Below are 25,943 nucleotides of genomic sequence, written 5' to 3' on the forward strand. Positions count from 1 at the left end.
ACAAGTGTCGTGACTGGTGACTACACCATTTCTTCATGTCATGCTGCGTTCTTGTCCCTTGATTTATGAAGTCACCTTTTAAAGCAGAGTTGAATGTGGAAGTGCTCTTTCTTCAACTTAACTGCTGTCACCTCAATGAGTGGTGATGTGGAAAGACCCACCAGAGAACAATTGATTAGTTGGTGGTGCCCAAGGTTAAGAAGGCAGGTCTGTCTAAGGATGACTTAAAGTCAAAGACTTCTGTGTGGGAATACTTGCACATGCTGATGAAAGCAAAGAAGGGCAGTAGGAAAAACTTGCCCATGGCTTTGTTTTGTTTTGTTTTTTAGATTTTATTTATTTATTTGACAGAGAAAGAGAACGCAAGCAGGGGGAGCTGCAGAGGGAGAGGCAGAAGCAGACTCCCCACTGCGCAGGGAGCCCCATGTGGGACTCTATCCCAGGACCCTGGGATCCTGACCTGAGCCTAAAGCAGAGGCTTAACTGACTGAGCCACCCAGGCGCCCCGCCCATGTTGTTGTTGTTGTTGTTGTTGTTGTTGTTGTTTTTTAAATAGCATGTAAAGCATTTAAATGGAACGTTAATTGTCTCCTGCCTTTTTGAAAGTTTAAAGTGTGAATGGTGTTAGCACAGAACACAACAATAAAAAACATGTAAAAAAAAATTATCTCTCCATCCAAGTAATATAAATTGGCATGATATTTACGCATGTTTTTATGTGTATCTCTAAATATCTATGCTTAGAATAGGTCAACCATACAGACGGGCAGTAGGTGAAGAGAAAGCCTCTTTTCTTACACCCCAAAGACCCTTTATCAAAGGTAGTCACTGTTAATCATTCTTTATAATTACTTCCAGAAAAATATTTTATTTGTTAATTTATAAAAGAATTAAAAGAAGCTTCACTTTCCTGCTCCTAAGTGTTAATGTTTATTAAAATACCAAAAATTTTGGATGCCTGAGTGGCTCAGTCGGTTAAGCGCCTGCCTTTGGCTCAGGTCATGATCCCATCATGATCCCATAGTCCTGGGATCGAGTCCCGTGTCTGGCTCCCCACTGAGCAGGGAGCCTGCCTCTCCCTCTGCCCCTCCCCCTGCTCGTGCACACACTCTCTCTCTCTCTCTCTCTCGCTCTCACTCTCTCTCAAATAAATAAATAAAATCTTTAAAAAAAATAAAGTAAAATACCAAAAATTTTCCATATTGGGGCAGCTCGCTGGCTCCACTCGTGAAGTGTGTGACTTTTGATCTTGGGGTTCAAGTTCAAGCCCCATGTTAGGTGTAGAGATTACTTCAAGATAAAATCTTGAAAAAAATAAAATTTAAAAAAGTTTCTGTATTAATACATAGAAATGTACCTCAATCTTTTAAATGTCTATTTTTTCCTCATTTCAGATATTTCATAATTTGTTGGTATCATATAGGTGGTTTATGTGACTTATATAAATCATATGTTTAGGTTGTTTGTAGGTTTTTGTATTTTTTCTCAGCACAAGATCCTGTAAGGAGTATCCTTTCACATGTATCTTGGATAATTGTGTATGTAATTGAGCATGACATGCCGTGTGCATAAAAAATCTACTAGATACCGTCAAATTGCTTTACCAAAAGCATGCAATTTATTTTCCACCCAGAATGCAAAAGATTGCCTGTTTCCCTACAGCTTGTGAGCACTGAACATTATAACTTAATGTGTCATTCTGATAGTTGAAAACAATTATATCTTATTTTAGTTTGCATTTATTTAATAATGTCATGTACCATGTTTTAACATATCTTTTGGTATTGCATATATCATTGTCCTATAAAGTGTCTTCTCAAATTTTCACCTTTTTCCACCTTTTGTGTTATCAACTTTCTCTAATTCATTTTTTAGGCTTTTTGTCAATTAAAGAAACAGCCTTTGTCATAAAGCATTGCTAATATTTTTTTTCCAGTTTATCATTAATCTCTTTACTGTATTATTTTTTAACCACATGGAAGATACTTATTTTATAGATTAAAAAAGTCTGCTATATTAAGGCATAATTGATATACCAAAATACTGGACACATTTAATGTACAGAATTTGATGGTTTGGAGATAGGCATATACTCAGGAAATCATCACCACAATCAAGGTGATAAACATACCCATATTCTGTTTAGGGGGAAAAAAAAACTTTATTTGAAAGTAATAAACTTGGTTTTTAATAGGACTCTATATTAGTTTCCTAGGGCTGCCATAACAAAGTACCGCAAACTTGGAAGCTTAAGCCAACAGAAATTTATTCTCTCAGTTCTGGGGTCTGGACATCCAAAATCAAGTTTTTGGCAAGGTTTTGCCCTCTCTCAAGGATCCTTAGTTATTTGTTCTAGCTTCTGGTGCTTTCCAGACAGTCTTTGATGTTCTTTGCTTGTGGAGATGCCACTCCAATCTCTGCCTCCATCCTTAATTGCCACATTCTCTATCTGTGTGTCTGTGTCTTTATTTCTTCTCCAAAACCTCCAATCATTGGATAGGACACACCCTCATCAAGTATGACCTCATCTTAATTTAACTATATCCACAAAGACCTGATTTCCATATAAGGTTGCATTCTGAGGTTCTGGGTGGACATGGATCTGAGGGGGGGATGCTATTCAGTGCAATACAAACTCTTATTTTGCTTTTCTCATGTTAATTTTGGAAGAGTTAGGCAGCTGTTTTTGTTTGAGACAGTGTTATTCAAACTTTACCATACTTTAGGATCACCCGGAGGATTTGTGAAAATACAGCTAATCAGGCCCCAACCCCAGAATTAGTGATTTTTTTTAAAGATTTTATTTATTTATTTGACAGAGAGAGAGAGGGATCACAGGTAGACAGAGCAGCAGGCACAGGGAGAAGGAGAAGCAGGCTCCCCACCGAGCAGAGAGCCTGATGCGGAATTCGATCCTAGGACCCTGAGATCATGACCTGAGCCGAAGGTAGACACTTAGCTGACTGAGCCACCTAGGTGCCCCAAGAATTTGTGATTCTGCCTAGAAGTTTGACACTCCTGCTGATTTGGGTACCCCAATTTGATAACTTGTTATGGGCTGAATTGTGTCCTTCCAAAATGCATGTGTTGAACTTCTAACCCCCAGGCTTCAGAATATATGGAGATAAGGCCTTTAAAAGAAGTAATTAAGGTAAAATGAAGTCATTCGAGTGGGCTCTAATCCAATATGACTAATGTCCTTATAAGAACAGGAGATTAGTTATCTCTGTCTTTTTCATAGTCTACCTCCTCACAGGTGTGGGGTGATAATTCATGTGATTTTGATTTGCATTTCCCTGATGATTAGTGATATTGAGCACCTTTTTACATACCTATTGGCTATTTGTATGTCTTCTTGGGAAAAATACCTGTTCAGGTCCTTTGCCCATTTTTAATTGGTTTATTTGAGCTTTTATTTATTTACTTATTTTTTGCCATTAAAATGTATGAGTTCTTTCTTTATTTTAGACATTAACCCCTTATCAAATATATGGTCTGCAAACCCCATTCTACCGATTGCATTTTAAATTGATTGTTCCTTTGTTGTGCAGAAGCTCTTTAGTTTGATACAGTCCCACTTGCTTATCTTTGTTTCCAAGACAAGGGTTAAGAGGGACGCCTGGGTGGCTCAGTCGGTTAAGCGGCTGCCTTCGGTCCAGGACATGATACCAGGGTCCTGGGATCGAGTCCCACATCAGGCTGCTTGCTCAGCAGGGAGCCTGCTTCTCCCTCTCTCCCTCTGTTTGTGCTCTGTCAAATAAAATCTTAAAAAAAAAAAAAGACAAGAGTTAAGAAATGTCACAGAGGAGGTGGAGGGAAGGGAAAACAGTGTGGCAGTTTGTCAAAAAATTAGGGCTAGAACTCCCATGTGATCCAGAAATTCTCCTGCGTATACATAATCCAAAGGAAACAAAATCAGTATCTTGAAAAGATTTCTACTTTCCTATGTTCATCAAAGCATTATTCACAATAGCCAACATACGAAAATAACTTCACGGTCAGAAATGGGAGAAAATCACTTGCTTAAACCACCCAGTCTATGATATTGGTTATGGCAGCCCTAGAAAACTAATACAGAGCCACTGGTTTAAGAAGTAAGGAAAAGATGCCTTTTACACAGCTCCCTATGGCAGCCTGTTATCCACATACCAGTGACAAATTATTCTCTCAATCCCATGTTTACCCAGTGGTTTGCAATGCCATCCTTAGAGTTGACCCAAGTCCTATATTTATTAGAATTTATCTTGGTCTCTGTTATGGTGCATTCAGCTACTTTTTTTATTTCTAGAGCTCCAGAGTGTTTTAATCTCTTGAAATCATATGGGTTTAATATGTTAATATGTCAAATGTTTTAGTATTTGTAGATATTTTAATATCTAGTAGGATCATTCCCTTTTCATCAGCCTTCTTTTCTTGGACCTGTGTTAGAAATGTCCCGTTATTCACCTGGGAACTTGATAACATTTTGCCCTATGTTATTTAATTATCATCACATCTCATTTACATATTAGTGTGGAGTGAGTTACAGCTTTTACAATCTTCCTAGCCGAGAACACATTATGTCTCCATTTATTTAAATATAATTTTATGTTATTTAGTATATATATATTTAAAGATCTCGTTCATTCATTCATTCATTCATATGAAAGAGAGAGAGAGAAAGGTGAAAAGCAGAGGGAGAGGGAGAGAATCTCAAGCAGATTCCACTGAGCACAAAGCCCAACGCAGGGCTCCCTCATCATGACCTGAGCCAAAACCAAGAGTCAGAGGCTTAACCAGCTAAGCCACCCAGGCGCCCCTCATTTAGTATATTTTATAGTTTTCTCTGTACATGTTTACATGTTGCTATCTTTATTTCAGTTTGTTGTATTTTTTTTGTGCATGAGTGCCCTTGTATAATGAGGTATTATTTTCTATTAGCACTCGTGTGGTTGACTTTTATATACAAATATATATATATGAATATGGTTATATTTTTATGACTTCTATATTTTTTTTAACATTTTTTCAGTTGATGCCTAAGATTACTAGGTACACAATTACATCATCTCCTAAGTTTTTGTCCCCCGATTCTGTATGTATAACTAAAACGTTTTCTGTCATCAACCTGGGTTGACTAGTTGTATCATTCAGGGTTCTTTTTTTTTTTTTTTAATTTATTCATTTGAGACAGAGAGATACAGAGAGAGAGAGTATGAGCAGTGGGGAGAGGCAGAAGGAGAGGGAGAAGCAGCCTACCCGCCGAGCAGGGAGCCCAATGGGGGGCTCAATCCCAGGACCTGGAGATCATGACCTGAGCCAAAGGCAGACGCTTAACGACTGAGCCACCCAGGCGCCCCTCATTCAGGGTTCTTAAAAGAAGCAAAAGCTACTGATCATGGTTCCATTCATCGGAAAAGGGGTTTAGACAATCAGTTAAATGGAAGACTGGCAGAGGACTGCTAGCAAAAAGCAAAGCAAAATCATACCACACGATCTTTTGGTGACAGCTGAACCTGGACACCGTGGCTTGATCTGCCAGGACCACAGAGCTTGGCACAGCACCTCTGAGCTCGCTGCCCCTACCTGCTGAATTCTCCACTCCTTGCTTGCTCTTCACTCTCCTTGCTTCTGTGCATTGCAAGGTCCTGCCCAAGTCATGTGCCTCTTTTCTCTCGGCCACAGGGAGTAGGCTCTGACAGTAGTGTTTGCTGTGGGTGGTCAGATTCTGGGTCGCTGAAATAAGTGTCAGGTGCTCATTAGGTTTGTACTTCTTTTTTTTTAAGATTTTATTTGAGGGAGAGGGAGCATGCGCAGGGGTAGGGGCAGGAGAAAAGGGAGAAGCAGACTCCCCACTGAGCAAGGAGCCAGACGAGGGGCTCGAACCCAGGACTCTGGGACGCTTAACTGACTGAGCCACCCAGGTGTCCCAGGTTCATACTTCTAGATCACTGCTAACTAATTGTGGTAATAAGGGGGAATTAGAGCTGCTCATGCAGTTTATACCGCCACCTGGCAGAGTGTTAACCTTTACCAGTTCTCTACGTGCATATTTTCATACTTGCTTTGTCTCCCCAACACTTAGAGTAGAAACCCTGTATTCTTGTTTTGTGTCCCTTAGAGTGCCTAGTATAATGTGATCCCTATTGTCATTACTTGGCAAAAACTTCCAGAAGAAGCAATAGCTAGTTTATCTTGTCTGTTCTATGGATTTTGCCCTCTCGCTAGCTACATAGTAATAAAGCACTGAGTGAATTGTCAGTTTTATACAGATTGATATTGTTAAATATAAAAAAAATTCTGTATTGAAATATAGCACTTTTACTGTACAGAATCTCCCATTCCTTAAATTTTCCTCTATGTTGGGCGCCTGGGTGGCTCAGTTGGTTAAGCGACTGCCTTCGGCTCAGGTCATGATCCTGGAGTCCCAGGATCAAGTCCCGCATCGGGCTCCCTGCTCAGCGGGGAGTCTGCTTCTCCCTCTGACCCTCCCCCCTCTCATGCTCTCTCTCTATCTCATTCTCTCTCTCAAATAAATAAATAAAATCTAAAAAAAAAAAAAAGCTTTAAAAAAAAAATTTTCCTCTATGTTATAACAGATGAAGAGTATCGGTAACTGAGCTGTTTTCATCTCTTTGAGGCCGTGTTGAATGCTCTTAATGGTGATTTTATTTTTTATCTAAAGTGTTTTGCAGATGCCTTAAAGCTCAGAAGGCAACTGTTAATCTGTTGACTTTTGACCTCATGGCCCCATGTAGGGTTTTGAGTAAGAGAGCACAGACAGAGGATTGAGATATGACCATGTAGCCTTAAGTTACAGTATTTTTGTCACTTTTCATAGGTCCTAGTTTATGCTTTTGTTTACTTTATTTGTCTCCAAATTAACTTGGAACTTCTGAAATTAGAGTGCTCATTATATTTATCTGACACCCCAAATTTTATCTCTGTTAGTAAAAAAAAAAAATAAATCCAAGATTGGTTCAGAAAATTTGGCATTTAAACAGGATCATAGTGACTTTCATGGGATTAATAATTCATATATTTTATCACATTTGGGGCATTTCAGTAAGTCCATTATACCTACATTCTCTGTGCAGTCAGTAAATTTTGGACCTCTTAAAACCCATGAAATGAAATATAGGTTTGAAAAGCCATAACACTATCAATACATTAATATTTATGTAGCTCTTTTCATGACAAACATTCTAAAATGCTCTCCAGTAAAGTAAAAAGAAATAAAGCATGAAGAGAATGTGGATGATTACAAGTCAAAAGGTCACTTGAAAAGACAAATCAAATGAATCTGTTTGGCAAAGTGATTGACCAGTTTACACAAAAGATAGCAACTCCACTTAGGTGAGCTCAAGCCTGAGAAACTAGAGAATTAGAAGTGGGCTCTCCACCATCAGCATGGCATTGTGATGAAAAAGTCAAACTCAGCATGGCATTTCCACTTAGTCCATTAAATAGTACCATTCCTCTTAGACTATAAACGAGGAGGGCTGTAGCCCGTGGGCCATTTTCATAACTCTATCCATTGTGACTTTGCATTTCTAAATGTAAACAAGGGAAAATAAGCTGATAAAATGCAGTCATAAAGGCATCTTTAATTTATCATGGGGTATTATTTTCTTCACACATCACAGAAGCAAACTATTGATATAAATTATGCTAATTTCTTTCTATGATGAGGTCATTCATGAGTGAAACATAAATCTGGAGGACAAATGCTCTTTAATGCATACCTATTGCTTCACTAATTGTGGGTTGTCTCCACCTAATTTCCTTTAAAAACGAATGGTTCTACGGAAAGATATTTTTCAATTTAAGATGTTTTTAGTTGTTCTCATTTGACTAGAAATGTTGAAAAAAGCAGGAAAATTAGTGGAATGATAGCACAGGATGCTGCCAAAGTACACAGTCTCCAAGACACAGGAATGGAAGAGGCTGGAAAGTCCTGTAATCCTAATAGTGTTTCTAGACCACTGCAAACGACTCATGTTCTTCCAGTGACTATGAAGAGTGATGCCTTTTTTTCTAGGCTTGACCCCATCATCCTTAAAATGAAGTTACTCTAATCAGAGGTGACTGATTTTTACCCTTCTGATCTAGGAGGTCTTAGGAAAAAGGTGACTGACCACCATTTGTTGTAGCTACATACTCATTTATTTTCAGAGAAGGGGGACTAGGAATGAAAAGTACCAAGAGCGACCATCACACTTTATGATTATGTCATATTCCACTAAGGATCAATGTTGTTCTGATCTAATCAGACACTTTAGCAATAAAACCTTTTGGCTTAATTATCTCCCTCTTTTGGGGGCCAACATTCCTTAAATGAAAAGAATACTTGTAAGTCATTCTTTCCTGATTAAAATAGGCTTGGTTCCCAGTATATTGATTGTCCTTGCAATGATTCCCTCCGTGTTCCATTGAGAATTCCACTGGCTGGCTCCAACACTCAAAGGTTTATAAGGAAAAACACTCCGTGATCCAACCCCTTCATGACTTTCCATCCTCAAGCCTTATCACTCATTTACTCTCATGTTCCATTCCAATCACATAATCCTGATCTGGTTCCACAACTCTGCCCTACTGTTCTTCCCTTATTCATCTGTTTCCTGTCTGAGATCCTTAGGTTTTCTCTCCCTCCCCAACTTGTCCAACTCCTATTCTCCCTTTAAGGTTGGGGGCGCCTGGGTGGCTGAGTGGGTTGATCCACTGACTCTTGGTTTTGGCTCAGGTCATGATTGCATGGTTGCGAGGCTGAGCCCCACATCAGGCTCCATGCTCTGTGTGGAATCTGCTTGAGATTCCCTCTCCCTTTGTCACTCCCCCCACATGCTTCTGCACTCTCTTTCTCTGAAAAAAAAAAAAAAAAAAAAAAAAAAAAAGTCTTAATTAAGGCATCTCCTCTTCCAGAGATGCTTTGACTTTTTTTTTCCTTTCTCATGATGCCTTATGTGTGCTTCTATTGCTGTTATTCCAACTGAGTCACAGAATGTGAGCTTTTGATGGTAGAGACTTGAGTTAATTTACCTTTGCTTTCTAAGCACCCATCAGAGTTTGTGACATTTAATAGAAGCTCAATAATTATTTGAATGAATAAATGATGTCACCAGGCAAGAAGTTTACCTTCATATAATTGCTCCACTGGAAAACTCAAAGCATCAGAGTTGCCTTTCCAGAGACACCCATTCCCGTCTTATAAATAACCACTCATAGCTAATAGCATTGCCAGATCTTTGTATCTGGCCCCTAAAGTTTAAAGGCATTCCAGTTTCTGCCCTAACAGTGTTTATATTAGAACCATTAGTTAACTCCAGAGGCTGTTTGAGAATTAAATTAAGAAGCAAAACAAAACACAATAAAATCTTGGGAATAATAAATCTATGTGAGACATTTGAATTTGGCTGAAAGGTCTGCTAATGCCCTGAAATTTGTGGATCCCAGGCAGCCTTTTTGCTGGGTTTTCATAATACTTACCTATAAATCCTGGATGTAGCTAAGCTTCCTTTTTAAATGGGTGTACCTTTTATTTGTCCAAAAGTATAGACTTACTAGCTTAGCATCTATTCCTTCTAAAACACTTGGCTTGATAAAATACAGACTTGAGTTTTTCAGGCAAGTGTTTACAAAAGAATCGTAGATTTTTGACATAAATATTCCATCACTGACTTCTGTTTTATACTTGACCAACCTGAGTCATTGTTAGTATTTATGTGATTGTTTACAGCTCTTACTGACCTCCTTAGTCCTTTGATCATGAATAAAAAATGGATAGGTGCTAAGACCTTGGGCTGATTATTTTCACTACTGCCTTGTGTTTCAAACCTGAATTCCTGAATCACTTGTGTTCAGATGACCTGGGATGATTGTTAAAGGTCAGACATTGGAGCCCCACCACAAACTGAAACAATCTCAGTTTCTAAGTGTGAATCAAAGAATACACATTTTTATCAAGGGATTTTTAAAAAATTGTATCATTAACTGAGTGAGGCAGCATCTGTTCTATAATAATTATTTTCAGTGGGGTAAATTATGAATGTCTTATTTGGACCCAGATTTATCATTCAGTCAGTATTTGTTGAGAATTGACTAAAAGCCAAACTGTTGTAGTAGTGGGAGAACATAAAAATGAAAGGGAATGAAGAAGCTTAGGGTTTTTCTGGATGCCAGAATACACAAGTGAATACTTCTAAAAAAAGATGATGTCTCCCACACCCCACCCCCTACACATTCTCTAAAATGCTGGAAGTCAAGCATTTTCGTAGGTGCAGATGGCAAGTTTGTAATACCAGACTGGAAATGGGCTTCATAGTAAAAGGGATCACATATCAATTCTTCCAACACTAAGGTGTCAGGTTTGTTTCAACAGACCTCCAGTTTCTAACTGGTGTATAAATAATAACGCTGCTCTGTGACAGGTCATCTCATCCACTTGATGCCCATGAACCAGCCGGCAACAATTTTATATTTCTAGGACATATGAGGAAATGATAGCTCAGGAAGCTCTAGACTTAAAATGGATGCTTTCTTGATATTTGATTTATTATTTAATGGGCAAGGTAGATTGGTTTTAGTTGCTTTAGAATTTTCACAGACTTGAATAATAGTTATGTTGGGTGGCGTAGCGTTTGGGGCTCTCACCTGCCCTGTTGCCTATGTGTTATGGTAACTGCTCTTTGTAAGGAGACTCTTTGCCTTGCAGGGGGGTTGCCCCTCAGTCACCTCAGGGAGTGTGTGACTTGACCTTCTGGGTAGGTGATTACTCTTGTTAACTCAGTTTTCATAAAAGAATGGCAGTTCTATTCCTGGATTGGCAAGCTGATCAAGCATTTGGCTGGTCCCTTAACTGTCACCCTGCAATTTGGGTACACATTGGCACAGATTAACTGCATTGCCACACAACAGCTACTAAAAATTTGGTTGAGAGACAGAATATTCTCAATAATGTAAAATCTCTCATTGGATTCAATCCAATTATGTCTTTATCTACATCCTGTACTATTGATTTTCCTGCATTGCCCCTTTGGCTTGTCATCAGCTTATATTGAAGGATGTCATCAGAAACAAAGCTATAGAGCTCTGTGATTTACTTACCAGAAGGACTAAGTTGCTGGTTCAGCACATGACAGAGAATCCTTCTTATAGGATTCTGGAAGAGGTATTTCTCTGTGCTTCTTCAGAGCAATTGGTATATCTTTATCTTATGAACACAGTAAATTACATAACTAGTCATATTTTCCTCTTCCTGCCAACAGATAGAAGGGGAGTAACAAATTAGAGATCTCCCTTTACTATGAGCATAGGATTTTATGGCATAAATGTTGTTAACTTATCTCCTGGCACCTTCACATTTATTACCCTTAGTTGTTCATTGCCTCAACCCTCTTCCAAACTGAGAATATATTTCATTTTTCTTTAAAAAATTTTTTTTTTACTATTATGTTAATCACCATACATTGCATCATTAGTTTTTGATGTAGTGTTCCATGATTCATTGTTTGAGTATAACACCCAGTGCTCCATTCAATACGTGCCCTCTTTAATACCCATCACCAGGCTAACCCATCCCCCATCCCCCTCCCCCCTAGAACCTTCAGTTTGTTTCTCAGAGTCCATAGTCTCTCATGGTTCATCTCCCCCTCTGATTTCCCCCCCTTCATTCTTCCCCTCCTGCTATCTTCTTCTTCTTCTTCCTTTTTTTTAACATATAATGTATTATTTGTTTCAGAGGTACAGATTGGTGATTCAACTGTGTTGCACAATTCACAGGCGCTTACCAGAGCACATACCCTCCCCAGTGTCTATCACCCAGCGACCCCATCCCTCCCACCCCCACCACTCCAGCAACCCTCAGTTTGTTTCCTGAGATTAAGAATTCCTCATATCAGTGAGGTCATATGATATATGTCTTTCTCTGATTGACTTATTTTGCTCAGTGTAACACCCTCCAGTTCCATCCACGTCGTTGCAAATGGCAAGATTTCATTCCTTTTGATGGCTGCATAATAGCAGCAATGTCCACAATAGCCAAACTGTGGAAAGAGCCAAGATGTCCATCGACAGATGAATGGATAAAGAAGACGTGGTATATATATACAGTGGAATATTATTATTATATTTCATTTTTCTAACCTATGTGTTTCTTCATGAGATGCCCTATATTTCTGAAGCAAGGCAAAATACATTGTTGGGGGTTTTGCTTGTTGGTTTAAAGATGAGCATTCACTAAAGATTAAATCAGGAGGCTCCCACCGAGAATACCAAAGAATCCAGAGAAGGTTAATGAGATAAGAAGGGGGGTGGGATAGAAATAGGGTACGGAGAACTTTGGCGGAAGAATAGACTTTGGTAAGCCCTTGACATGGAGGCTCTGCTGAATAAGAGAATCCTCTGATTGGCTTTGACTGCCCAGCACCAGAAGGTAAAGAAAGACTTGTGGAAACTGGAAATTGGTTGAGGAAACAGGCCAAGCCTGTGTATTCCTGCGTGTATCTGGGATTATTTTGCACAGGAAAAGGAGCATGTACTTACCACATTTGACTTTTATAATATCAGTTGCTCTGTTTTCATCACAAATGTTGTCTCTACAATTGAGAGTACCAGACTCAGGAGTATACGATTAAGCAGTGAGCTTAAGTGAGTTTTGTCCAGTTTAGCGCGGATGCCTTTCCTTGTGCTGGTTGCTGTTCCTATGATGTGATAAAACCTAGTTTGACCAGTTAAACCTCAACTGCAACCGGTCATAGTCATGGGAAAACCACTTCATTTTGCTGCTTCAGTAACACCTGAATATCAGAGCTAGAAAATACCGTCGAGCACATTCAGTCTCCTGTATTTACTAACACTTGCTGAAACTGGGGCTGACGCAAGCTTTGTTACTTGCCGAAGGTCACAAACCAGTTAGTGGAACCAGAAGAAGAACAGACGTCACTTGATTCAAGGACCAGGAGTAACTCAAAGTGTGCCAATTGTGATAGTCCCCCACCCACGAGCACTTTTGCCCCCCCCCCCCCTTTTTTAAACACTGAATCCTCTATGCACAGATGCTAAAACCAGAGAAAAAGTTACTGGTGTTACTGGTTACTTGAAATTCCATTCACAGTCTGTGCCATTTCCAGTGCCTAGAGGTAGGGTGGGCTGCAGGTGGAGCAGTTGGAGCATGGAGTAGGGGCATTTTAATGCTAGAGCTATGACAGAATGATCCTAGTGATTTGAGGTAGCTAATGGAGATAAATAAAAGGAGATCTATGTTTGCTTGTGAAGTACACATTGAAGTAATTATCTTGATAATCTAGGTAAAGGGCCATTTTTTTTTTTTTTGCCTAAAATTAAGATGAATGAGTCTAACGGGGTTTTAAGGATATTATTATCCAAATCATTACCTCATTTAAAAAAAAATTTAGTTTTGCTCGTGTAGACAAAGCAATAGTTAATAAATTTCTCCAGTTATAGATCAAGATGTTTTGTGTTTACAAAGTAAATTATGACTGAGAGCTTAGAATTTAGGTAATTTATTTATTGTAAGCCATCTGGTGAGAGCAGTATTGTTCCTTCTACACATAAATTTGGTTGTTCTATTGTGGGTTGTTTTAATTGTTGGAATTTCTAATCATGTGGGTAATTGCCTCGACTGTATTGATTTTATTTCAGTAAGCAGACTGTATTTACATAAAGCTGAGAGTATGGACCCCAGTGGTCTTCCTGGTCTTTGACCTTCGGTATCTGTAAATGTAGATGAAGCAACAGTAAAAGTGTAACTCTCCTTGTTCATATTCTGATGATTACAATGACCTCTCACATTTTACAAAAGGATTTCCAATACGTTCCTTAACTTGATGAGGTAATAGAGGCAGGGAAGTGGAGACCCAGAGAATTGATTTCACATGTCGGAGCTCAGAAAGTGAATTGTGAATGGCATATGTACCAGAACCCAGATCCCCTGACTCCTGGCCCAATGCTTTACCAATCCCATTGTCCCAGCCATGGTCTTTGTCCATGTGACCTCCCTGCTGAATCCATTACAAAAGCATGACAACATACATTGCTGTTTCTAGTCCCCTTTGCACAACCCCATCTCCCATTCACTTGCTCATTTCATTAGAGCAAGCTTCCTAAAACTTAATTTAATATTGAAGATAATTGCCCTGGGGCTCTACTGTTGATGCTTCCCTGGGAGGCTGTTGGGTGTCCACCCTCAGAAAGTCCAACCGGCAGGTCACCCATAGAGGGCTCTTGACCAGTGGAAGTTGGACACTACTGTGAAGAGATTCACACTTTCCCCACCTTGCTTCATCTATTGACATTGACATGACAATTGACATCTGTTCGTGCTACAGTGAAGTTGGGCTTCGGGGGAAGTATTCCCAAGGATGGAGCAATTGGTTTTATTTGGTAGCACCAGTTACAAAATGCATCCTTATATTGGCTCTTCCCCCTCCCCAGCTTCACTCCTCTTAATCCTTTACCCCTGTTTCCTAGGGTTGAATCTCCTCTTAAAATATATCACGTGGGCTCTTAGTCTGAGGCTCCAGTGTCTGGGGAAGCCAGGCTAAGGCACCAGGTTCATCTCAGTCTCATTCTTGGACTTCCAGAATTCTCCTCCACTCCTCCCTCTGGATCTGAATCTTACTCTTTCTTCAAGATAGACTTGACATGCTCCTTGTTCCAGAGTCATTTTCCATGATGCTCCATAAGATCTTCTTTTCTCTCAGATACCTCCATCTTTATATGTAAAAAGAACACCAGTCTGCTAGTCTGTCATGAGAAAGATTTGGAGATAGCTGTACAAGTGGACCTTCTTTGCTAATGCATCAATACCTTTAAGTCCCGGGTTATTTATTTTGTGGCCCCGGCGGCCGGCATGAAGTGTCTGATGATTACTTTCCAACTGCACACGTTGCAAGGGAAGGGTGAATCGCTCATTCTGCTCAACTTAATCACTCATGTGACTGACGTAAGATAACTTCAGACGTAGCACATCTGAGGGAGTATGACAGGGCAGATCTGCTATAGTCTGGTTCTTCTGTGTTGATACGAGAAAAGTTGAAACTCATAAACGACATCCTTCTTGATGTCATGTTTTCTTTATATCTGCAGTTTTTAGCTAATCTCAAGCATTTGGAAGTCAAAGATGAAAGGGATATTTGAGGGTTCTAAGTATTTTGATTCTGCAAAGCACATGAAATATAATTCATCTAAACTTTTACTTTTATCAAACAAAATGTTGGGCTCAAAAATACTGGTACAGCCTAATAAAGACCCCGTGGCCTTTGTACCTGAGGAGGTAATGCATGGTGGATATGTTAGGGACAAGATCTACCCAGTGTAAACAAAACACAGTTTGCTATACTGTGTTGGGGTGAGATATTTGGGAAGGATTTTTGTTTGTTTCTTTTTTAAAACAGTAATAAATAGTGGACTGAGCAACCCAACAGTGTGTGTGTGTGTGTGTGTGTGTGTGTGTGTTGCTTTTAAGCTGAGAGAAAAATAATTATTGAGAGAGTGAAAAATTTAAAATCCTACACCCATTTTCCTATTACCATAAAGGTAAGGTTAATATCAAAGGATCCATGCTAGTGGAAATATGGCTTAATATTAGAAATTAGCTAAATTTCTCTAATATATAAATCACTTCTTTGTAGTAAATTAAGAACTTACAAAGGCAAATTAATTATTTCAGACTGGTGAGTTTCCATTTAGAACACTTTTTCCTATAGCATGCTAGGAGAGGAAAGGCATGCATTGGGGTGGAGGGGGTCCCTTTTTCCTTGGCTCCATGCTTCCTTCTGGATGGGGCCCAGAGAGAATATTGTAGCTGGCCTTCTGAGCCACTGACTCCCCTCTCTGCAGAAACGATTTGTCTGGCTGGAACTTGGATGGAGAGGGGGAGGTTGATCTTAATCTGTTTGGTCTCACTTCTTTTTTGGGAGCCCCCTGGCATCAGGATGCAGACTTTCTTCTCCGAGTCTTGTGTTGTAGGTTGTAAATGTGAAGGCCCTACTCCTCTGTGGGGCCTGTGGTGGCTCCGAGCAGCCAGGGACTGGGTTGGGTGAGTCTGTGTAATTCAAAGGTGATTCCCACTTGTTGAGCTAAAGCCACAGAAACCAGTATCAGTGTAATGAAATAGAAATGTGATTGGAAAATTGACTTCTCTTGGACTTTTAGGATTCTGCCTTGGTTCTGAATACAGGCAAGTGAGAGAACACGTAGTTATTTATAGACTACGTGAAATTCCAGACACAGTTATCTTTCCTTTGCCAGGGGTAGCGGTAAAGGTAGATGAGTGCCCAAGGAACTGAACATGTTCTTTGACCTCAGTGGGAACCCCACTGACTGTTACATCCCACAGACGATGACTGATGGAGTGGAAGACTTCCAACCAGAAATTGTAAATAGTAAATAATCATACATGTACATAAGCCAATTCAGGAATTCCAAAACTAGTTCCTTTCCCGGGTGGGCAGCAGTGATAGAGGTTATGCTAATACTTCTCTGAAGACAGACAAAACATGCGTTTCTTTTGTGATTAGACGGATCGAGCATAGTTAAAAAGACAAGATGGATTGTATTGGAAAGCATGGTATCTAATGCGATTAGTTCACTCTGCAACCTTTATTTTGTAGGGTAATTTAAATTCATCTTTTAGGCTCAACATTCAGCATTGCCCTCCAGCTAACAGATCTGGAGATGAAAGGTATCATTTATAAACTGGTCCCATTTGTCTTGGCAGTCTCCAATTTCCCCATCTATCCCCGCTCTCTTTGACATCGATTTGAAACAAAAAGATGATTCAGCTTAAAACAGCATCTTAAAAACATGAGAAATATTTTGTGGAATGGTATGTTTTGTGTTCTAGGATAATGGGTTTTCTTGTGGGGTTTTAGGAGGAACTGTTTGTAATATAGACATTGGTATTTTCGGGAAACATCAATCAGTCCAAGGTTTTTGATAAACTCTTTGCTTCAGTCTTGGGAAAAGCTTTTAAAATACATTCCAGAACTGTATATACAATTTCACCCCAAAAATTAGGCAACGTTATAATACATACTAGGTGTTTCAGTAGAGCATGTCCTGGATAATTGATAAACACAGCCTTGAGTCTTACCGTTTGGCTATTTGGTCAGGAACACACTGCACAGGAATTGCTTTTATACTCATTTTTCGCCCACTCCCAGACACATGTAAATACTCTCATGATTAAAAGCTCTTGCAAAGACACCATTTATGTCAATAATGCTATGGCAGGATAAATGAGTACTAACAGTTGTGAGTGTTTGACCCCACATATGTAATTTGTGCCTGATTGTTTCATAATTTGCATAGATGGTAATTACCCACCCCACCGACATAAATCATTTTATGGATTTAAAAAATTTTTTGGTGTGGCTTTTATCTTTGGGATGTTCGCTTTCCTTCTTGTTCCTTTTCTTCCTCAAACCCTATGTTTCCACTCGATGCTTTAGGTGAAAACCACTTTTCTGAACTACACCAAATGGAGTAATAAGACTGTCAGATGAGCCAGTCCCTCTGCTGTCAACCGTAAAACATTTTTCTTAACAAGGCAAGAGTGAACACTTCACTTTTGCCCCTGACTTACTAGAGAAGGAAGGGCGGCCAGCATCTAGTCTTGCCATTTAGGTGATTTTGTGAAAGATCTTGTTTCCTGAGCTGTCTTGATCGGTGGCGTGTTTTGATCACTGGCCTAGAAACTGCTTTTGCACCCTCATTTGGAGAATAAATTGCTTGTAGACTATGCCCCCAACTTTGGCAGGGGAGGGAGAAAATTAACTGAGCTTCTGAGTCCGACCTATGAAAATGCACACCTATGAGCAAGGCTTTGGTTGAACTAAGCACTCCCTCTGATAGAAGGCTTTGAGTCACGCACAAAGCTCTTTGTCCATCCCTCCCTCTCGAAGATTTTATGTGGCCGTGGTAGCAGTGACCGTGTCCTTTCGGCCATGGGTCTGGGCAATGCGAATGATTTTGATTGTCAGTCTGAAATGCCTCCAGTGATTCTGCTGGACTCACCCAATGGGGGTCAGAAACCAGGCACAGGGGGTTGTCACCCTTGGGAAAAACAAGACTTGAGGAGAGCATAGTTTCTGAGTGGGATAATTCCATGGAATTGGGAATGAGGAGCGTCTCAGGGTTGGAATATAGATGCTGCCTGTCAAAATGGGAGAGAGGAGTTGAGGGGGAAGGGATCCTGGGCTGCTTTGGGGGCAGTTCTCATTACTCATGCTTTCATCACCGTTAAAATGCTTTCCCTGGTCTTAGACTGCGTAAAAGTGATTTTAGTCAAAATGCATTGAAAAGAGGATGGAATGAAGAGAAGAAATACCAGTTTTCTGCTGGTAGCTTTACTCAGATAGAGGATTTCTTATTTTTAAAGTTAGTCCCTAAAATTCTCCCAGAAAATCTGCATTGCAAGTAGCCTCTTTCTAAAGGAATGTCTTTTGAAGTTGAGTTTAACTACGATGGAAATACAACATGAAAACACAGTATAAATTAGAGTGGTTATTTCTCTTATGTGTTCCTATAGCAACCCCTCCAATTTTTACTTGCCCCTTATTGACCAGATATATTTTTAGTGACTGCTTAGAGCAGAATAAAAAATGAAGACGAGAAAAAAAAAATGGGGGAGTGGATGGCCATTAAAACCAGCTTTCGTTCCTTTTCTATAACGAGTTAACTGGCTATGAATGCACCCATGCCTTAAAGTAAGTCTCATGGGTTTTTTTTGTTTTGTTTTGTTTTTCCCCCTTGCATTAGGGCACCTGAGGTCCAAGGTCCAGGAAGTCCATAGACATAGTGAGGCCCATATTCTAGCCCAAAGTATTTGGATTTTTAGACAAATGGAAGCCTAGACCTGTTTATTTGCCAAATGCAGCCTATATTTACCCCAACCTATGCTCGCGGCAATTGCGCTGTCAAGAGAAATGTAAATATTAATGAAGGATGTCTCTCAGGAATGGTTATTCAGTGAGTCCTCTTTATCTGTCAGAAATGACTCCATCAGTGCACACTTTGTGGACAGATCGAATGTTTTAGAGTCATAAATTGACGTTTATCTGACAATTTTTGTCTTCCTACCCAGTGGCTTTCGTTGTTAGTCAGGAGGGTTGCAATACACCAGGGTGCTTCTGTGGAGAGATTCAACCTTTATTTTTCACATAAAGATAAGAATGAAATAGAATGTAAAGCTAGTGGTCCTTTCAAGGGTTATTTGGATATGAAATGTAAGTACTGGTTTAAATTAAATCCTAGTATAGAATTTAATTCTTGCCTGCTAAGGCATAAAACAATCCTATTATTAAAATGACTCATTATTAAATTGTGATATAACATGATATATACGCATGAAGAGACGTCTTTTTTCTCCAAAATGTTAACAGGTGATGAAATTGCTTTCTTCTCTGTGCCTTTTTTTCCCCCCTCAAAACAAATTTACCAAAAGAAATAAGAAAATGCTTGGTTTTCCAAAAAATAAGCCCAATTATTTTAAAATTAAAGTTGTGTAGTAAAGGTGTACCCAAGCATGCTTGCACATTCATTCACATGCTCTGAGTTCAATCACTCTCAAGAACAGGAGGAAACGAGGTTTTATTGACATCTACCATGTGCCTGTGAAATGCCCATAAAATAATCTATTACAAAATTAGCCATAGTATGTTAAGGTTATATATGCAACAAGAGTTGTTATTGTTCCCACCAACATCAGCCTTGTTAAGCAATTTCAGTACACATTTGTGATAGATAGGAGAGTTAAAATTCTAAAATACGTCACAGAATTTTTAAAAGACTTTAAATATCAGTTGGCAAGGTTGAATTCGGCAGCTCAAGACCCGAAGAGCCAAAAGAAGCAGGGAAGGAAGAGGACTTGAGACTACACAGAAAAGAACCTATTTCTCTTTCTGTGTTCCAGAAATATCCAGGGGGCCTGGGAGAGCACCGCCAATGAAAACGTCTACTGCCCTGAGAGACTACAGTCAAGGTAATGGAAATATACCATGAACTCTCTCACATGTACTCAATCTCTGCTTTGGGTTGTTACCGGGCTTGCTGGTTAAAGGACCGATCTTCGGGGTAGCTGGCCTGCTAGCAAAAATCTAGGAGGACCCCCCAAACTTGCCCTTACTTTTCTTTTCTTCCAAATATTTCTCTTTTGTCAACATCCACCATCTTCCCAGGTAATTAATGCCTATCACACATCTGATCACAGGATCATCCATGTTAGTTTTGATTCTTCTCAAAATGCAATCTAGAAACACCTATAAAGTAAGTTGGTATTGATGATATATATTTGAAAGCAAGTTTAACTAAAAGAATTAGAGAAAACCTAAATGTCCTAGCTAATGTACCTCTAGGTAAGAACCTTCTATGTGTCTTCCTATCATACTTACCACCTTGTATTTCAATTTTCTGTTTATTAACATATTCCTCAAATCCAGCGGGATTTGGAAATGACTAGTTGCTCAGAAATATTCTGTATTTCACTTTTTTGTTTATTTGTTTGTTTCTAAGGACTAAGTAGGTCAGGGGCTGCAAAAAGGGTAGATCCCTCAGTCTGGGATTATTTGATTCCCAAAAACAGAATAGAAGAATGTAGTGGGTATCTGTTACGTTCTTGGTCTGCTCTGCATCTTTTCCATTTAGAGCTTTCCTGTTCCCTGTGTGATGGAGCTAGCAATCACATAGCTTCACCTTGGGTACTAAAATGCTTAGCAATTATGCTAGGCTGTTTAGAGCACTCTAGCCCTCCAGAATCATTAATTGAATTAAGAGTGGCAAGATGGTTCAAAACAAGCCAATCAGAATTCTTTTTGAGGGATTGACACGGACACTGAAATTTAAGATTGTTCCTCTAGTGATCAGTATTGTTGAAGATCATTAAAAATTTCCTCTGCTTCCACATTGCAGAGAAATACAGCAGAGAATGAGGTCTAGAAGGGGAGATGAGAGCCAAGGGGAAAAAAAAATTAGATCGATTTCCTGATGATATTGTTAAATTCCTGGATCAAGTCCTACCTGAACACAAATTTTCTATAGACATTCTAGGCTTATGAGTTAATAGGTCACTTTATTTTTAAGTTTGTTTTGAGTAGAGTCTCTTATTTAAAAAAATCTAAAAAAACCTTGACTATTGCATGGGATACCATGAAGTTTTATAAAAATCCAAGCATAGAAAACAACACATATGGGTGACACGCAACAGCTGAGCCAGGACCACCTTCTCCATTTCCTTGCAGAGCTGGTGGCCTCTTGCATCTGCTTCTCACTAAAAATTTGCTTCACTTTTCATGGTTTGCAAAGCTGCTTTGTACAGAAACTTGTGACCTCTCTGCTTCTTTATTACAGTAGATTATACCTTGCACATAATCTAGAGCAAGCATGAGCATCCCTACCATTCCTCAAAGCACTGTCTTAACTGTCCTAGCTTTCTGTCTGAGTTTCAGTTCAAGCAGTCCCTGTTATTTTCTTTAATCATTTTCCAGGTATCTCCCATCATCTTTTCACATCAATCTCCTTCTGCTCCAGTTCAAAATCCCCGGAAGAGAGAGTTCTGCTTAGATACCCCAGCTCAGGCTTCCTCCCACCTTCTCTCTCCACTTAGCCATTACTCATGTGGGATCACATGCTGTGCTGTCTTTTCTGGGTTCGCCCCTCGAGTTAGGACTGTGACACGAGGCAATCTAAGGAAGGTAGTGTGACGGGAAAGCAAGGATGAGCGTCTAAGGTATGGAGAGTGATGATGATGATGATGGTGGCCTTATCCAAGAACCAGACAGAGCTTAGGCACCTTCTCATATTTTCGATGCCTCATCTTTCTTCTACTTCTATATGTATATTTTGATCTTAACTATTGTCTAAAATGATGTTCTAACTTCTTATTTGCTCTTTCTGGATGTGGATGAAACCCACAACAGGGGGCCTGGAATTTGGCTTCCCAAGCAGCCACAGGCATGGCTGATGGCATGAATTGAAGTCCCAGGGAGTTAATGCTCCTTGAGACCAAATTTGACCAAGGGAAAATGAGAGAGGGTCATCAGGAAAATGCATCCTTTCCTTATTCTCTCTGTCAGATTGCTTAAGATACAGCTTTTCTGTACAGCCTGTGAGGAGATTTTTTTGTGCCTGAGGTGACCTGCCAAATATTGGCTCTGTGTCTTTGCAGCTTGTCATGAAGTGGCCAGTGAGGTTGACACATTGTCTCTCAGTCACTTCCCATCCTTCCTGGACCGTCCCCACCCCCCTTATTTTTGCTGATTGAGATTGCCTCTCCCTAAAGAAAGCATTAACACGTCCGTCCCCTCTCACCTCACAGTTGATTCCCTAGAGAACATAGAACATGACCTGAAGACTGGACCACCAGTACTTTGCTATGCAATCCTCATCACAGCCTTATGAGATGGTCACTGATACGATCCATGTTTTAAATGAGGTGCAGCAGCAGGAAATCTTGGCCCTCACATAATGGGAAAGTTCCAGAGAGTTTATTTACAAAGGCAGCATTTGCATAGTTACGGGGCTGAGGAAACCACATCGAGTGCAGGAACTGGGATCTGGAGAGAGCAAAGGAATTGTTTACCACCCCTAGACCTCAGGGTATGAGGGAAGTAAGCAACTACCAGAACATGGAGAGAACTGTGTCAATAAGAATTTTGGATAGCGTGGTCACCCTTGATGAGGGGACACAGGGATTTAGAGGTCCTGATAGCACTGTCTTCATGCCTCTCTCCTCTTGTACCCCAGCTTCCCTTTGGTGGTACCCAGGGGGAGTCTGAAGGCAGTAGTTCCTGTGAATGTAACCCCTAGGGGCCAGCATCCCGGGAGGACAGGCAGCAAGGGTAGAAAGGGAATCTGGAGTACAAAACAGCATTTATCTGACTATCTGCTACTGAAGCAGTGGAAATTCAGGAAGAATTATAGAATTGGAGTAAGGTCACATGGCTAATAGAAATTTTGTTTTGTCTTTTTTGGGAGAGACTTCCTTGCACAAGCCCTTTTGGGAAGAGTCTCATTGATGGAGGGGAAGAAATCTCTGTTATTGGGCTGGATGTACTCTTTCAATTCTAAAGGATGTCTGTTGGCAGCCAGTTCTCTGGCTGGCTCAGCAGATCTTAAACCATTATCTCACGGCACAGCCGAGAATCAGGCATCTTCAGCGTTATGCTCTTGGTTCACAAGGGTGAAAATTCCTAAGGACCGGATGACTTCTCCACCCACAAAATTGTGTTGCTTCTTCCGAAACTTAAATTAAGCAACTCTTAGAGATTGTTAGAATAAAATGAAAACATTTAAAAGCAAAGTGAGCTATTAAATTAGTAAGTGTTGTCCCAATAAAATATACCTCAAAATTACTAAAACAGAGCATGGTGGTTTTATGAACCAATGTAGTTTTCTATAATATATATTTAATGCTTACGCTTGTTGGGATTTGATTTCACCTCCTTTCTCTTGGAAAGAGTACATGCAAATGTATTTGGTGAACTCTTTCACCTTTCGAGAGAATTAATTCTTTGTCGTGGGCCCTACTGCGCCCTCTCCTCTTACCCCTCATGCAGATTTTGCCCACAGTTAAGTTAATTCCACCTAAGGTATTCTGCCCCCCCACCCCGACATCTCAGTCCTTTTCTACTTTAAGAGATATTATTTCTACATGTCATTTAAATCTCCTATTTCTCTAAAATAATCCCTTAAAGGGGTCTGATGCCTGGAGCACACATTGGCACAACATTGGCCCACAGCCCTTCAGAACCAAGCTTTGAAATACGGGTCCTCTGTGCACCATTGCAATTAAATGTCAAACCAGTAGTTCCCCCTGAGGGACGAGGCTGAGGTGATTTTATATTATGGAAGTTTACACTTTTCTGTAATTGTACTGAGCTATATTTGCATTATTAACAGGCTCCTTCAATTCATAGAAACAGAAGATTGCTTATGTAGAACCTCTATAATCCCTTCACTTTCCAGATGAAGAAACCAATGCCCAATTACGTTAGGTGACTCTTTAAAGGTTATATAACTACTGATTACTATGTAACCTTTTCTTTATGTAGAGTTTTTTAAAAATAAAAGAGATTGTGTAATAAATGGCAATAGCTCAATATCCTAATGACCCAGAAGCATAAGTCACACTGTACCCAGTGACTAAGTTCCGGGTGTGACATAGAACATCCTAGAGTGTCCAAAGCCAACATCATCAGGAAGCACTTTGCCCAAACTAGATTTTGTTTCCCCACGTATTCTTACCTAAAGGCTCATCTAAAGGAATTATTTTGGAGGCCTAAGTATGTGTCTTCTTGTACATACATAATAAAGAATAGATTACTAACCATAGAGCAGGAATTATTTTTTAATGATTTTATTTATTTGAGAGAGAAGGCGTGAGTGAGAGAGCAGAAGCAGGTGGATCAGCTGAGGGAGAGGGAGAAGCAGACTGCCTGCAGAGCAGGGAGTCCGATGAGGACTCCATTCCAGGACCCTGGAATCAATATCTGAGCCAAAGGTGGCCGGTTAACTGACTGAGCCACTCAGGCGTCCCAGTGTAGCAGGAATTTTAATGCCTGCTAGTTTGGTATTCCTGAATCCTTGTGTCAAAGACAGTAATCTCAGGGATAATTGACCTTGCTTCCATGTTCTTCAACAGCATCAGTGAAGAGAGGCTTTGCATGAGAAAGGTCTTCATTGCAGGGCACAAAGACCCTAAGGCATTTTCTCCTGCAGTGCAATCTGGGGTTCTCCCAAATCCCCATCTGTTACTGTTATGATACAACAGTAAGAGTTTGGGTGCTCTCAAGCATCTGACTTATTTGGAGACTTTGATTATTTGTCTTCTATCTTCTTAGCATGTGATGAGGATTAGTCTCTGGAGATACTCAGGACAAATGAAAATATAACACAAATTGGAAAGTGTAGAAAAATCTACTTCAGCCTGAGCAGTACTATCACTTCAGTCTCCTCTGTCTTGAGGATTTCATAGTTTCCTTCCCTTTGCCATTGCTGGCTATCCCCAATTTAGGATACCTACCCCAGTGCTTTCAGGTCTCAAAGCCCAGAGTTAAATTAAGCTCATGGCTAGACTGCATCATTCTTGTCTTTTCCTTTATACCTTTCTCTTCTCTGGCTCTTTGGATAGTCTCTGAGTGGTTGGGATGTTTTCTCAAGGCCCCCTTGCTTTTGCTCAGTCTATCTTTCCACTTTCTCTGAAGTAGGATAAGGCACTTTTTGTTGGGCATAGCACTTTTCAAAGTACTAGTTGAACAGATCTGATGACGTATGATTAATTTGTTGTCCAGGGAATGGTGTATATACTCAATACATACACGATTGCAATCCACTTAAGCCACTTATAATCTATCAGGAGGGGATTTTGTTTTAATCTCCTGTGCCTCATTGTAAAAAGTTCAATATATGTTGGTGATTTTCATGGGTTTCGTCGGTGACTTCTGTGAAACATCTTCAGCAGAGTTGGTGAGTTCTGTAGTGTCATGAAATTGGCTTTTGTGAATGCAGGGTTTCGGTGTAAGAAATGACAAAAGGATACATTATGTGTGGATATGTTTGTGAAATTTCTTTTCTAAGGGAAATTTTTTTTTTAATTTTTTTTTTATTCTTATGTTAATCCCCATATATTACATCATTAGTTCTAGATGAAGTGTTCCATGATTCATTGTTTGTGCATAACACCCAGTGCTCCATGCAGAACGTGCCCTCCTCAATACCCACCACCAGGCCAACCCATCCTCCCACCCCCCTCCCCTCTAGAACCCTCAGTTTGTTTTTCAGAGTCCATCGTCTCTCATGGTTCGTCCACCCCTCCGATTTCCCCCACTTCATTCTTCCCCTCCCGCTACCTTCTTCTTCTTCTTCTTTTTTTTTTTTCTTAACATATATTGCATTATTTGTTTCAGAGGTACAGATCTGAGATTCAACAGTCTTGCACAATTCACAGC

The sequence above is a fragment of the Mirounga leonina genome, unplaced genomic scaffold (assembly GCF_011800145.1).
Source record: "Mirounga leonina isolate KUSES-001 unplaced genomic scaffold, KU_Mleo_1.0 Mir_168, whole genome shotgun sequence".
NCBI lineage: Eukaryota > Metazoa > Chordata > Mammalia > Carnivora > Phocidae > Mirounga > Mirounga leonina.